The following is a 14,610-nucleotide window of genomic DNA, read 5'->3' as shown; positions in this document are numbered from 1 at the left end:
TTGATCATCTAGGTAGGTTTTTTTGGATTGTTGTGACAAACCCAGGTACTTAAATTCCTTCTAAATTATACTACTGGTGCCAAATACTATTTTGGATCTCCTTGCATGATCAGAGAGGATTGCCAAGAATAAATCAAGACAGAATTGCATCTTAAGGCCAGAAGAGTCTCGTTATCATCTTTTCTTCCAGGAAATTATGGTATGGTACTTTCTATAGCTTTTAACTTTGGCTTGCCCAAAACACTTAGTTTTTCACATTAGGTGGTAACAAGTCTGCAATATTAATAAGTTGTTCTAAAGGGTAATGTCCTTGTTGCCAATCATTATTGATGTTCAGTCTCCATTTTTCTACATTTCACTTCTTTCATTAGATCTTATTTTTTTTTCTAAGAATTTTTATTTGCAAAAAAATAATGATGTATGCAAATGTTTGTCAAGTTGGTAAAAGCAAAAAAATCTAAAAAGACCAAATATGAACTTCTCACAGATGGTAGTTTACAAACTGAACCTCAGCTTTAGAGGCTCTGTTATCAGTCTTGCTAATCCGCCCTAATGTTTACAGAAGAAAATGAAGAGATTATGAAATCAAATCTGCTACTTTTATGTCAGAAAGATGCAAGTCACAAAACAATGTTTTGTAATGGATGTGTCAGCATCCTAATGTTCTCAGTCTACTGCGGTTGTGACCCAGAATGAATCTTTTTCTTAGAGATTTACTGATTTATACTGATATGCTCATTGCTAATGTTCTGGGGTTTACTTGGTTAATAATCCAGGATAGGCATCTTGCAAAAGCATAGTGCTGACTTTGTCACAGGAGTACTCTGAGGGAAGAGAGCTGCAAAATCTGCAAAACTCACCGTCTTGCTGTTACTAATGCTGGAGCTGCTGAGGTTAAATACCTAAGATGTACCTTCTTGAATATGTTTTCCTCGTGGGAAAGAAACCCCTTAAATTTCTGGGGGAGGGAATGAGTTCTCCCTTACAAAAATAACCCACCAAACAATATGGTAAAAAAAAATATGAGAAATTAAAAAATGTCAGCTGTTTAGAAGCAAGGGAGGTGGACTGCAAAACAGTCTCATTCTTAAGATCGTATGGTAAATTAAATATAGGCATATTGCAGCCCAAGGGATGCTGCTGACCTCAACTGAATGCCAAACCTTAATCTACTCCTATCAGTGTGACCTTGATCAAGAGGAGTTTCATGTAGATTTTTGAGGTGAGAGATGGGGCAGCTGATAGAAAAAAAGGTTTTGCAAGATAATTCAGTAAGTAAAGGGGAAAAAAAGAGTACTGGCCAGTGCTGCATTCAGTAATATGCTAAGCTCTCCTGAATTTTAAATCCTTTGCTGCAGAAAAAAAATATGAAATGTGGTAAACATGTACATGTAGCCATCTCATTTTCATACAAAGCGAGTCTGAAGCAAGTAAAACAAATGGGCCTAACACTCATAGCCTTCGATGGTAGTTTCTGTGCTGAATGCTCCCCTGCTTTAGAGCAGAGTAGGGTCTTGGAGAGAAGAAATATTTTTGCTTTAGTAGAGAGACTGCTTTCACAGAACAGTAGGTACTAAAATAGTTACAAGAACTGAATATGGCGAAGCTGATGTTCTGCTTTCTGTAAAGTCAAATCTCTGTCATTCATTTTGTATCAAGCTTAATCCACACACAGACTTTCTGGGAAATAATTATCCTTCCATTTACTCTGACAGCTCAGGTCCATGACTCTTAGCTCACGGCTATCATTTGCAATCTGCCCTGTGTTTTTCCTCACTGTTTCAGACCCTTTTTGTCTTGACTTTTAAGGCAGCAAAATAATTAAAGCACATCAGTGTTGTCCTGTAACTTTGAGTTCAGTACATTAACAAGCTTCTGGTATTAGAAGGCCACTAACCCATCCATTAAGTCTGATCATGCCCTTTTGAAAACAATAGCAACAATCACAGTACTCTCAACTGGTTGTGCTCTGGCACTAGAAGTTACTTTTATTTGCAGAATCACAGGAGAGCAGAGGCTGGAAAGGATCTCTAGAGATCATCTAGTGCAACACCCATGCTCAGAGGACCAAGGAGAAAGAGGGGCTTTACAAGGAGGGGCTTTACCAGGAGGGTAAACTTCTGGGTATACTCCATGGTCATCTTATTAACCACTAGACCCCAAGGGCTTTTCTGCCATAATCAGCAATGGATTTTGGCAACAGTTTCAAAAGTATTGTTTGGAAGTAGGAAACCAAAAGGTTTTACAAGTATCCTAGCTGCAAACACAATTTTGTCCAGTTGAAAATGTAACAAAGACTAGAACTAGGAAATTAATAAAATATTTAAAATTAATGTTTGGGTTAGGCTGTTATTTCAAAGTGAGTACAGATTACCTGGTATTTGGTTTACTTATGCCTCTACCTATTCTGTTTCATGCATCTATTTCCACCCTGTGATTTAGTTTGATAGATTTTTTTTTTTTTTCCCTGGGAGAAATCATATGACTAAAAATAGGCTTTGATAATGTAAAAGATAAAATAAGTAATTGGTTTAAAAATTATGTAGATATAAATCATTACCTGTCAAATTAGGACAATATAGATTGATGCTTGTCAGGAGAGAGAGGGGAATGCCTTTGTGGCTCCTCTACCTGACTAAGTTTCATAACATAATCAGGAAAGCTTTTCCACTGGAAATAGAAGTTAGTTTTTTATGAACTTAATTGCATATCAATACAAAATGACATCAATTAATTGCTAACAATCTGTAATGCACTTTTAGCAGAAATCCTAAAACCCTGTAATTTGCTAAAAGGGTAATTTGGTTCCTTAATTGAATTTTAATTGTTTTACACACTCCTCTTTGATATACAACTAATACTTGCACTGAATATGGCTTGATTTTTTTTTTTCCCCTTCTTCTTCTAAAATGAATTTATTTTCATTTCTTTTATATACCTAATTTTCCCTGTAAGTATTTAAAAGGTTTCTTTGGTGTCCTTGGTAGATAGCTATGCCTACCAACACTGGCTTTTGTCTTAGTAGCACATACAAACTAGAAAGTGACCTCAGGAAGGTCATTGCTGCTCTGGGACAGTTGTGAAGAACGTCAAGTCACTTCCCACTGCTCCATTGCTCTCAGCCACCAGCCTTTGGCATTGTCAGCTGAAGTCCCTGGGCATCTCCAGCATTCTTCTCCACAAAACTCTCTGATCTCTAGGGTCTTCCCCTGCTTCCATGATCTTTTCTGCAGACATGATATTCACTTTCTGCTTTCCAGGCCCCCTTCTCTTTTCTGAGATGACTTCTTTTTGGCACCACCTCTTCTTTCTTGGCCCCCAAGCCTCCTATTTTCCCAGTTCACATAGCTTATGTGCAGAAGCACAGCGTGTGATTAACTTTCTAATTGGTAGTTCTGCCTCATGTTGTCTTATTAGCTGGAGGATTCATTATGTGTCACTTTGTTCAGTCTCAGTATCACTAAAATTTGCAACTAGCTTACACCAGCTGCAGCTACCAAGCAGCAGCCTTCTGTTTGAGAGCTGAAAAGCCCAAAAGTTCCATTTCAGACCCTCACCCCAGCAAACATACTCCAGAGTAGCTGCTGCCTGCTAGCATTTAAATTTCAAGCTGGTTTTCCACCTACAATTGCATGTTTAGAAAGTTCAATTTCTAGTCCTTCCTTAAAACACCTTGAGCATGGCTACTCCTTGTAGCTGGTGGGAGCTCTAATCTCTGGGTTCTGCATGAATACTGGGAAAGCTGGAAACATCATTCAGCATCTCAGGCTTGTTGAATACAAAACAAGGACAAATGCATAAAACTTTGAACCCCACTGCCAAACAGAATCCTGATTTTCTTTTGCCTCTGCAGAGATCTCTGAAAGATGATCAGCTGTTCTGGAACAAATCCTGGAAAATGAAAGCACTGATAGTGCAGCACAGAAAGTAACCATCCATCAGCCTGGGTGAGATGCATGGCTTTCCAGTGCTTCCTTCTCTCCTGCCAGTACTCAACTGGGGGTGCAGAGAGCAGTAAGGAGTGTCTGATGGTAAGTTAAAGCAAGCTGACTAAAATTTGAGGACGTTGAAGGGGTACTGCAACTTGTTGTGCTCTGAAAGTGATTAAGATGGGCACTCAAGGATACACCTGGGTATTCTATGGGCACAAAAAGATATTACAAAATGCTCCTACAGATTAAATTGCTGTCAGTTTTTGACTGATAGCAAGCCTGAAAACATGACTGAAAACCAGCAAGAATAGTTTACAGTGAGAAATGAGATTATTGTTAAGAAATTTGTAGGCAATACATGATCATGGAAGGGGCCTGGCTCAGCAATTGCCTGTACATTTTCTAGGCATGCTCTGAATGCTGTTTTTATTTCAGATTAGCTTTACAGAAATGTCCAGAAACCCTGACTGGAAAGCTAGAAATAAGTATGTGTCCAGAGAGATCACAATACAAAAGGAAAGAGAGGCAACTGTTGAGTGTGAGAGAATAGGGAAGACATGAGAGAGATGATGGAGATGAGCTTGTGCAGCAACTAGAGGACTGTGGCTCTCTCTCAGTTTCAGCTGCCCATATGTATTTCTGCAATAATTCTGCTGGAGTCTTTGCAACTAGAGTGGAATGAAATTGATGTGGGGTCAGAATTAGAATCCCATTGTTTGGTGTGTGATGCATGGATCAGGGAGCCCGTGCAGAGGGCACGCATTTGGAATGAGACAGAGGGGGCTGCAAATTCTGAAAGACACCTTAGTGATGTACTGCTTAGCCTTCTGGGTCACTGACAGTTTAAGACTTCCTGGGCACTCATGGCTGACACACCACACTGAGATTTACCTTTTATAATGTATTTAAAGCTTTTTTTATTTATAGAAAAAAAAATTACTTTTTTTTTTTTGCACAGTTATCTGATAGAAAAAACAGATAAACTTGGCCTTGCTACAGTGTTAGCTAGACTAAGTCTGAAAGTGTGTTCCTCAACTAATGTGCTCATACACAGTATGGAACTGTTTTCACATCTCATTTCCGTAGCAGATGAGATGGAAAATTAATTTACAAACAAAATCAAATAAAAAGATAGATTTTTTTTCCTGTATATATATAAAAAAAAAAAGTAAAAAGAAAAAAAATGTGATGACATTGCCAGTAAAATAAAAGTTTCACAATGTGGGCTATAACTCTAATCTACCTTCCTAACACAGGTAGCATAAGACAAGGCCAAAGTAATTTAATACTAATTTTAGACCATATTACTAAATCCTTTTAAGACTATAATTAGAATATGGCTGGTAACAGGTCTGTTTCTTCTCTGTCATGAAGACAAAGTCTGTAAGTAATATAATTGCTCTAAGTGATTTGCTTTTAATTTGATTTGTTTTCTCCTAGGAAATATGACATGAAGTCATGCATCTAGATGAGCAGGAATGCTGTGTTTGGAAAACCAGTTCAGCACTGTTAGGAACAAAACTGGGAGTTAATACAAGTAAAGGGACCACTACACACAGCCTAAGATTCTGCTAAGGCATATATTTTTACCTTTTTGTTTTAAACCCTCTGTTTTAGCCAGGACCACAGATTTCTGAACAGTAGCATCCTTGCTTGTAAGCCCCCTCCAGATGATTGAAGCACAGCTGGGAGCTGCCTCCACTGACAGTGTTACCTGCTGCTGCCACTGCTCATGTTCAGGGCCTCCAGGGCTGTATTTTTGTTAGATCCTTTTTTGTCATGGATTCCTGTGTCAGATGATAAGAGTTCAATTCTGGTTTTAAAGAGTATTAGAAACTGCCTTAATGTAAAATGCAGTTGAACTATAGTCAAATGTATTTTTCTTATCGGCTTTATCTTCTCCAAGGAGCAATTGATGGAAGAGAGTGTGACCTTACTTCTCCCTTCAGACTATCAGCCTCTGCTCCTCTCCTGAACTCCTTTCTCCTCTCAGAAATTCAGAAGATCTCTTGTCTGCTTTCCTCTTCTAACCTCTGTGCATTTGGAAAGGTTCCTGCCCTTTCTCTCTGCAATGGCACCGGCTCCTGAACTTGGAATGAAATGTTTTTTTGTACAGGCAGATGTCATATTTTCAATTCCATAATGAGATGTTAATTAAACTGGAGAACAAGTAACTTAAAAATCAGTTATCTATATCAAAGCCTTGAATTATCCATAGAAGTTTATCAGCAAATGAAGCTTTGGAAGAGCTCATGTAGAATCCACAAACCCAGAAAACACATGAAGTGACAGTGCTGATTAAATTTTGAAAGAAAACATTATGTTTTGAGAGAAAATAGCACATTTTGAAAGAAAATCAAACATTAGTCATCTAAATTTTGAAAGGAAACATTATGTTTTGAAAGAAAACATCACATTTTGAAAGAAAATCAAACACTGATCATCTGAACTTCAAGTACCCAAAACACTTCACTGACCATGACCAAACTTTTGCCACTTTGTCATTGAGAGAGAACAATTCCCTTCAGCACAGGAGCCTGAAGTAGGCCACTGCCTTCCTAAAAGAGAAAGCTAATAAATCAGGCAGATACTTGGATCTTTCCAGAACTGAATTCTTAATTTCCTGGATCCAGCCCATTGCACCTCCCAGAGCTGGTGCAATCCAATGCAGCTTGAGCACAGCTGGTCTCGGAAACTGGAAGAGAGGCAGGTTGTTCTCCCCACTTGGTCCAACAGCTCACTCTAAAAATAAGCCTAAAGACAATTGAAAAATGCAGTGCTGAAAACAGCTGGAAGGAAGAACATTAAACTCTTAAAATCAACACATCTGGATGCAGGCTGTGACTCATGAAATCTCTAGGTTGTTGCTTTTTGGAAGCCAGCAGGATACACCAAGGGAAATATCACTCTGCACCTTTCCCGCCTTTTGAATGCTTCTCCTAAACATTTTCTGTTAGTCCTTGCCAGGCAAACTGTTGGACTGGCTGAATCCAATGGCTACATTTATCATGTTTAAAAACAGACCAGGACATCTATGTGTGACCAGCTGGCATGGTATAAACTGTGTCCATACCATTAACTTTCTTACTCCCCTGAAGAGGATGACCTTATTCAGACAAGCTGTTGGAAGTGATTCCTGGCATGTACAAAACCTTGATGCACACCCAGGCTTTGTTTGCAAGGCTTCAGTCTACTTGGTAGCATGATAACCCTCAGGCAGGAGCCTGCATGCTAGTTGTTGTGCTGCTATAAAGGTAGCCAATATGTGCCCCTATAAATTAGAAAAAAACTAAGCAAACTCCTCTTCTCTTTTGGCTTTTATTTATACAGTTCTGACTGTGTGGACGAGGCAGTTCAGCAACATGGAAATAGCAGTGAGGGAGAATTTCTCAAGGTTTTTGAAGAAGAAAACCCTGCAGCACACCAGAAAGAAAGGTGATCTACAGAGTGTCTGTGACTATCAGTTCTCCAGTTGTCCATGTGTTTTTGGCCTTGGGCAGCCTTTGGATATAGAAGAGTGTCACAGTGGAGATATGCCAAAAGTCTTTGCAGGCCAGTCTGGGACTGTTACTGCAGGAGTAGGCTATCTCTAGATGAGAGTAAGTCTGCTTTGAGTAGTCAGAATAGACAAAACCATGGTAGAGAGCAAAGTGGGATACTCAAACTCTCCATAGCATATCTCTGCATTACAGTACCCTCTTGAACAGCAGTTTATGTGCATATGTTGGCCTTGCCTCAGTGTCATTTTCAGCTTCCAAGGTCATGTTTTCCTTCTGCTTCTTTCCTACTAGATGTATGGTCCTTTTCTCCATTTGTTCCTTGCAGTACTTTTGCAGTACATCTGTCACACCTGACTTTGCAATAGAAGTTGCTTAAATCCCCAAAGATGTGAGCACCACCAGTCCCTGGTGACTTAAAGTTAGTAGGGAAATCTTGCCTGTTTTGCTCTGAATTTAAAAAAAAGAAGTTATTGTACAGAAGGATTAACATGATCATGTGTCTTGTAACCTTTCAAAGAAAGATGGAAATCTCCATACGTTAGATAAGACTTTCTGAGAAATGCAATTTCTTTTGCTAACTGATCTATTTCAGTAAAGATCAAGGAATGATTCAAAAATCATTCGTACCAGGTGCAGCCTTAAAGGTAATTCAGGCTGGTATATAAAAACATCAGTGTACTCAGTCCCAGTGACCTTTTAAATGGCTACAGACATTCATTTGGAGTACTTGTAAAGGTGAAATCTAAATAAACATGAATTGGTGCCATACCTGTATTCTGTCATACAGGAGTTGTGATCCTTACACAAGCCCTAACTCATTAGGATTTCACGTTTTCAACTCATTAACTGATTAATTATTTAATCTTCAGCTTTAGCAAGTGTCTGATTATCTAGTGGAAAACAATGTAGGTGATCTGAACCGAATCATTCCTTAGAGGAGGAAAGGTGTTAATTTAATCTTCCATTGAATGCTCATGTAATTAAATGACACAAATATGAACCACAACTGAATTGTCAACCAGGAGATATCTCTGAAGTTGCATTACTGCCTAGTGAAACTTTGTCTGAGAATGATGGTTCTCAAAATTGAAATCTGTTGATTTAAACTACAGGATAGAAAATAAGAGGGTTTTCAGCTTAGGCTGATTCTATGATATTCTGTTTTCCTTTTTTGTGTAATGTAGAGGAGGCTGGAAAGCAGCTGTTTCTTAGCATTTTGGTGCCAATTGCTTGAAAATAAAAATTACTATTATTTCCATTTTTATTTATGTGTGTTCAATAATGAGTATGTAAAAAGCTCCTTGTGTGTATCTGGTTTCCCTATGACAGCATCTCTCATTACATAAATTGCATTCATTACTGGGCTGACCTTAAGCTATATAATAGGTTTGAAATTTACCTTTTAAGTCCTCATGTTAGATTTTTCCAGTTTTCTCTGATTGCTAGTTAATTTTCATTCCATGTATTTCACTTAGTTGTCATTAATGCAACTCAGAAAATCTTTTCTGCAAGAACACTAAAAAAAAAAAATCACTTCTAACTACCACACAGATGTACACTCTGTCAGGTGTTAGATTGTCTGGCAGCAAAAGGGAAATGTGTTCTACTTGAGCAAAGAGGGACCAAGTTCTAAAAGTTCTACAGCTATTTATTCACATTTCTCTGTCCTTATAAATTAGATTTTCTATTCTCTATTTGGTTTGGGGTTTTTTGTTCATTTGATTGGTTTTTGTTAGTTTTTGGCAGTTTCTCTTGGGGTTTTTGTTGGCTGTTGCTGATTGTTGTTGGGTTTGGGTTGGGTTTGTTTGAGTTTTTGGTTTGGTTTGGTTTGGTTTGGGTTTTTTTGTTGTTTCCTTCACAGATTAATTTTGGTTTAGTCTTTCCTCACAGCTTATTTAACTGCTTTGATATTTTTGGAATGCTGAGCTGTGTAGAGACTGATCTGTACATCCATACAGCTGAAGAGTGTTAGCTCAGCTCTTTGTACTGTGCAATTTATAGTAATGTGTTTTTCAGGAATGCAGAGAATTTTTAAGACCTACATCAGCATTTCAAGTTTCTTTCTCCTGAGGCTCCTGAGTTACCTGTAAATGTAAGTACCTGTGCCAGGGATACATGTGGGATAGTTTCATGGGAATTTTAAAATGTCTGATGATCATAGAATCACAGAATGTTAGGGGCTGCAAGGGACTGCAAAAGACCATCCAGTCCAACCCCCCCTGCCTGAGGGGGACTTTAGGACTTAGAAATTGGAGGTGACAGTCATCCCACCTACTATAGCTACCTGGAGGTTAGGTGTCTGGACTGATAAACCTCATTCTCTCCATAGTGAATAAAAAGTAATAGGAAAAAAAAACCCAAGCAACCAAGCAATCAACAAAACCCACAAACAATTCAATCCAACCATTTCTAAGACTTTTTGGGCTGTAATAAATTGCTTTCTGGAAGCTCATTATGTTCCATGTAATTGTGGAATTTATTTGCCATCTATTTGACTAACAATTGTTATCTCCCCCTCCCCTCCCCACCTTTTTTTGTATGTGTAAGTGGCACAGCCTGCATTTTGCCATTGCTTTTCTCCCCTGCACTGTTTTGTATCACATATTGTTCTGCCCTGTATCGCACATTTCTTACCATTTTTAATTTGATAGAAAACTCGGGCAAGAAACAGCGTCTGAAAAGGTTTCATTTTGACAATAATTACACTGTTCAATCAAGCAGGTTTTTTAGTATCTGATTTATTAATGGAGATGTTGAATTTCAGCCTTCTGTTCCAAATTATTTGAAGTGATCACCCTGAAATACCTTAGTGAATGCAGAGTAAATATATAATAGCTGCCTGCAATTATCCTGGGGAAGGGTTCTTCATAAAATGTGTTGTTCAGTAAAAATCTTCTGAACATTTCATCTTCCACACTGTGTTGAATTTCTTTTAAAATTTCAAGGTTCAGGCAAGTTAAAAGCAAATGAAAGTATGGCACCTATAATTGTGTGCCTTCTCCCTCTCTTCCTTCACAATGATAACACCACTTTTGCTTTTTATGTGTGCAATTAGTAAATAATTACGGTACTATAGACAATAACGTGTTAGAAGAAGAGTCCTGAGCAAAAAATATTATCTCCAGGTTGTAACTAATTTGCAGAAATTGTGTACTTGATGCAAATGCACTTGAGAAGCCATCTCTGTCTCCATGCATCTCAAGAAAAATTATTTCAGGGAATTGTGCTCTTTAGTCAGTTGAATGAGGCACTGGCCATTAGGAAAAGCTTTGTAGGGTCATGTAGTTAAAATGCAGATGGGTGGCTCTTTCCTTGAGGATAAAGAGGTTCATTCCTACCAGAACAGCAAAGATTTTTAGTAAGATCTTTCTCAATCTTTTCCCTCCTGTGCTACATGTGTGGATACAGACCATTTGCAGGCAGCCAGCTCAGCACAGCAGGTTACATTGCCCCAAGGTAATAAATCTCTCTGGGGATTTTCTTGGATACCCTGAAAACTGCAGAGAGGTGAATGCAGCAGTATGGGCTGAGCATGAACAACCACCTATAAGGCAGACTTAGAGGCTGTCAACACCCTGACTGTCCTGGGATATCACTCACAAGGTGGATGATATGACTTAATTGTTTAACTGAATACTTTGATTTTTAATTTTTTTTTTCCCCCTGGGATGAAGCAGAAAGAAGCACTGTGAAGATTCTGAACAGCTGAAGAGCAGTAGAGCTACCACACTTGTGTGCAGCAGCCATGGCATTGTAGGAGCAAGCCTAGAATTTTGTAAGTTATCAAAACTTGATTTTGCAACCTTAACGTTTTTAAATACATTTGGGTGTCTCTGGCCGTCTTCTAGATATCATTAGACCAAATAAACTAAAGCTTATGTATTCCCAACAGAAGAAGAAGGTGAGTGTGTATAGTGAATTCTGCTTGCTTGTTCTCCTTTGTTCTGATCTTGTAGAATAGTTAAGAGGTTTCTGGTTTTTTCTCTGCAAAATGATGAAATCATGAAATCATGTGGCATTTTAATCTAACTTTTAAAATTGAAATACTCTACACCTAGTGAATTTCCAAATATAATCTTTTTTATATTTTCTGGAAATCTTGGTTGATATAGCCAGGAGAGGTTACTTCAGTGTTATTTTGTGTTCAGGCACAGCACGTTTTCTATAAATAATGCAGCATCACCTGGATTCTATAATAGGACAATGCTGATCCTTGACAATTCCTATGGATGGATTGATAATTTTTGAGTCAAGTTAACATCAAAATTTCACACTTTTGGGATCAGAAAAATCATAGAGAAAGTAATCTCAGAAATTCACATAGTCTCGAAGAACCAAGTTCAGCAAACTAAGTATTTGACAAACCAAACCCAAGGAAGGTGACTGTGGACTGGATGATGCTAAGAACAATGACAGAGTTTTCTGTCTCAAGAAGAAACAGAGTATCAGTAAGGGAGATAGAACGTTTTTAGTTTAGGAGAAGAAGAAGAGAAGGAAGTAAAGCTCAAAATGTGTTCAAGGTGAATTGAGAGGAAGAAAGTATCCTTTATTTACAGTATTGTTGAAGTATTGTTGCAGTATTACTGGAAACCAGAAGTATTGTACTTTGAATCTGGAGTGTGAGAGGACAGTCACCTGAGTTGCTTGTTTAGGATCAGGGCGAGCTGCAGTCATTACCTTACTCTTTATGCTGTACATGATGTTGGACTTGTGCCTGTTTCTTCATGCCTATTCTAAACAGAATAATAGCCCTTGCTCTTCAGAGTAAAAACTTGTGAGCTGTTCATCTTCCAGAATAACTAGGATTTGCTGTGTGTTGGAGACAATGGTGATTCCAATACATTAACACTTTTCTGTGTGGAAATGTCCCAAGCAAAGCAAGATATTTCATCAGCCTGGCATGCTCTGAAAGGTAATGTCTTTATTATCCTGAACAATGTTTGGAATTGTGCATCATAATAAAGAAGTACAATTACATTGACTCTGACATAACAATGGTACAGATATTCCCCAAAGCACAGAAATTTAATTTTGTGTGTGTGTCTGATGGTATAAAAATATTGGATAGATTGGATGGATGACTAAAGGAAGTAGGTTTTGAACCTTGATTTTAAAACAGGTCAGTAAATTCTAGGAAAGAGAGCATAATGTTTCTGAAGAAATGGCTAAGCAGGTAAAATGGAGTGGTAATAATGTTACTATTTTCCAGCGGCCAGAAACAGTACCTGAGAAATGCTTCTGTAATGTAAGCATTGGAGCATTGCATGAAGTTATCTGAGGATATTGTCCCAGATAATAAACTTTAATTTTTAATCTTTGATTTTGCAGAATATAATCTGACTTAAAGACTTGATCCCACTCCATCCGAAGTCCAAGCAGAAAGAACAACATAGCTGCAAATAAACTCCTCCCTTAATATCCCTTGATAGGATACTCAAATGTGCTTCAAAGGAACTTAAGCAGGCAACAAGAAAGGTGGTGTTCTGAAACTTAGTATTGCAGAATCCATGTTGTAGTAAAAGCTCCAGTAGCCTGATTTCTGCAACATCTCTTACAACCTAGATTTGATTTGCTGGATCAAATTACCAGATTCAGAAACAGTACTGGAGAGGGCAAAACACAGAATAATACAGAGAAAAACACAGCAATAATGGTAAAGCCTCCTAGAGCTTTACGTTTAGATAAGAGGGGCTGGATATAAAATTACAAATGAAGCAATGTCTGAAGGAGAAAAGTGTTAAGAATATGCTTAGGAGGAAGCATTAAGTGAATTAATGGAAGGATCTTTTGACTGATTAACTATTACTGAGAAGAAACAACTTTCAAATGCCAAATGAGAAGGTAATGTGATTAATAAAAACAAAAGAGAATGATCACACTTTTATCAGCCTAAAGGCAATGTGAATATAACTCTGCACTTGGTACTGTGATGATGCTGTAAACTGTTTATCTTGGCTTGCAGAGAGAAGCCAGGCACAGAGGCATTTTATGCAAAAACTCTGCAGTGAAATTGGAAAGGAAGAACAGTAGCTTTGGGGTTAACACAATGTTCTTTTCACTAATCAAGGTCCTTGTTCAATGTTTGAAGAATACAAACACTTCAATGATTCTCTCCCAACACCATGTGGCAGATGGTGAATTTAGAAGTATAAATGAGGATGAGCACATGCCAGTCACCTCTTCTGATGCACACATCTGGCCACAATATTGTAGTATAAACTCTCTCAAAGTTTAAAGTTGTCTGTCATGAAATTAAAGAAAGAAAAAAAATCATAAATTGTGGAAGGGACATGAAATAGAAAAGCCTGACTGAGAATGGCATTTAGTTATGTGCAGTTTTTCCATTGGGAGGGTATTGTTTTCCTCTGTGCTTCAAGGAAGACAGCGTGGTGACTGCCATTTTGAGAGTTCTACAGGTGATTGAAATCTCTCTCTAGTTCTATTCTGTTCTGTCACTGCTTCTTTCCTGAATGAAAACACTGCTTTTAGGCTTGTGCAAGTCTAGCTGTACTGAACATGTGAATGAAATTTCATCTTATTTCAGAAGGGATTTAATTTCAGCAGAGATTGAATTTCTCTGTAAAGATGTGGAATAGACAGAAGAGCAGGCACCAAATACTCTATTATGACTGGAAAAAAAAAGAACAGAAAGCCTGAGTTCTTGCTGTAATATATTTTGAATGTGTGGGCTGGTGAGTAGGCTAGTAGATGAAATTTAGCTTTCTTATTCTTAATTAAATTATTGCATATTTTAAGGCTGAAGAAAATGTCTTTAATATGTTTTGAGCTATTTTCTCTCTGCTGTCTCAATGGTCTTGAAACTTACCTAAAATTGTCATGGACTTAAGGATCTTTGCTTTGTTCTGAACAGACATAGGGCATCAAGCAGAATAGCATAGAGAAAAGCTTCAACAAAAAATTTATTTCCTCACTAATATAGGGGTTATTTTAGTGTAGTTTCCAGACCATAGAATCCTCATAGAGTAGTTTAGGCTGGAAAGGAGCTTTAAAGGTCATCTTGTCCAACCACCCCCTGCAATGAGCACAGACAACTTCAACTAGATAAGCTTGCTCAGAGTCCCATCCAACCCAACCTTGAGTGTTTCCAGGTAGGGGACATCTACCACCTCTCTGGGCAACCTGTTCTGATGTTTCACTACCCTCATCGTACAAAAGTC

The sequence above is a fragment of the Indicator indicator genome, chromosome 27 (assembly GCF_027791375.1).
Source record: "Indicator indicator isolate 239-I01 chromosome 27, UM_Iind_1.1, whole genome shotgun sequence".
In the NCBI taxonomy this organism is placed as follows: Eukaryota; Metazoa; Chordata; class Aves; order Piciformes; family Indicatoridae; genus Indicator; species Indicator indicator.
Note: the sequence above shows the minus strand (reverse complement) of the source record.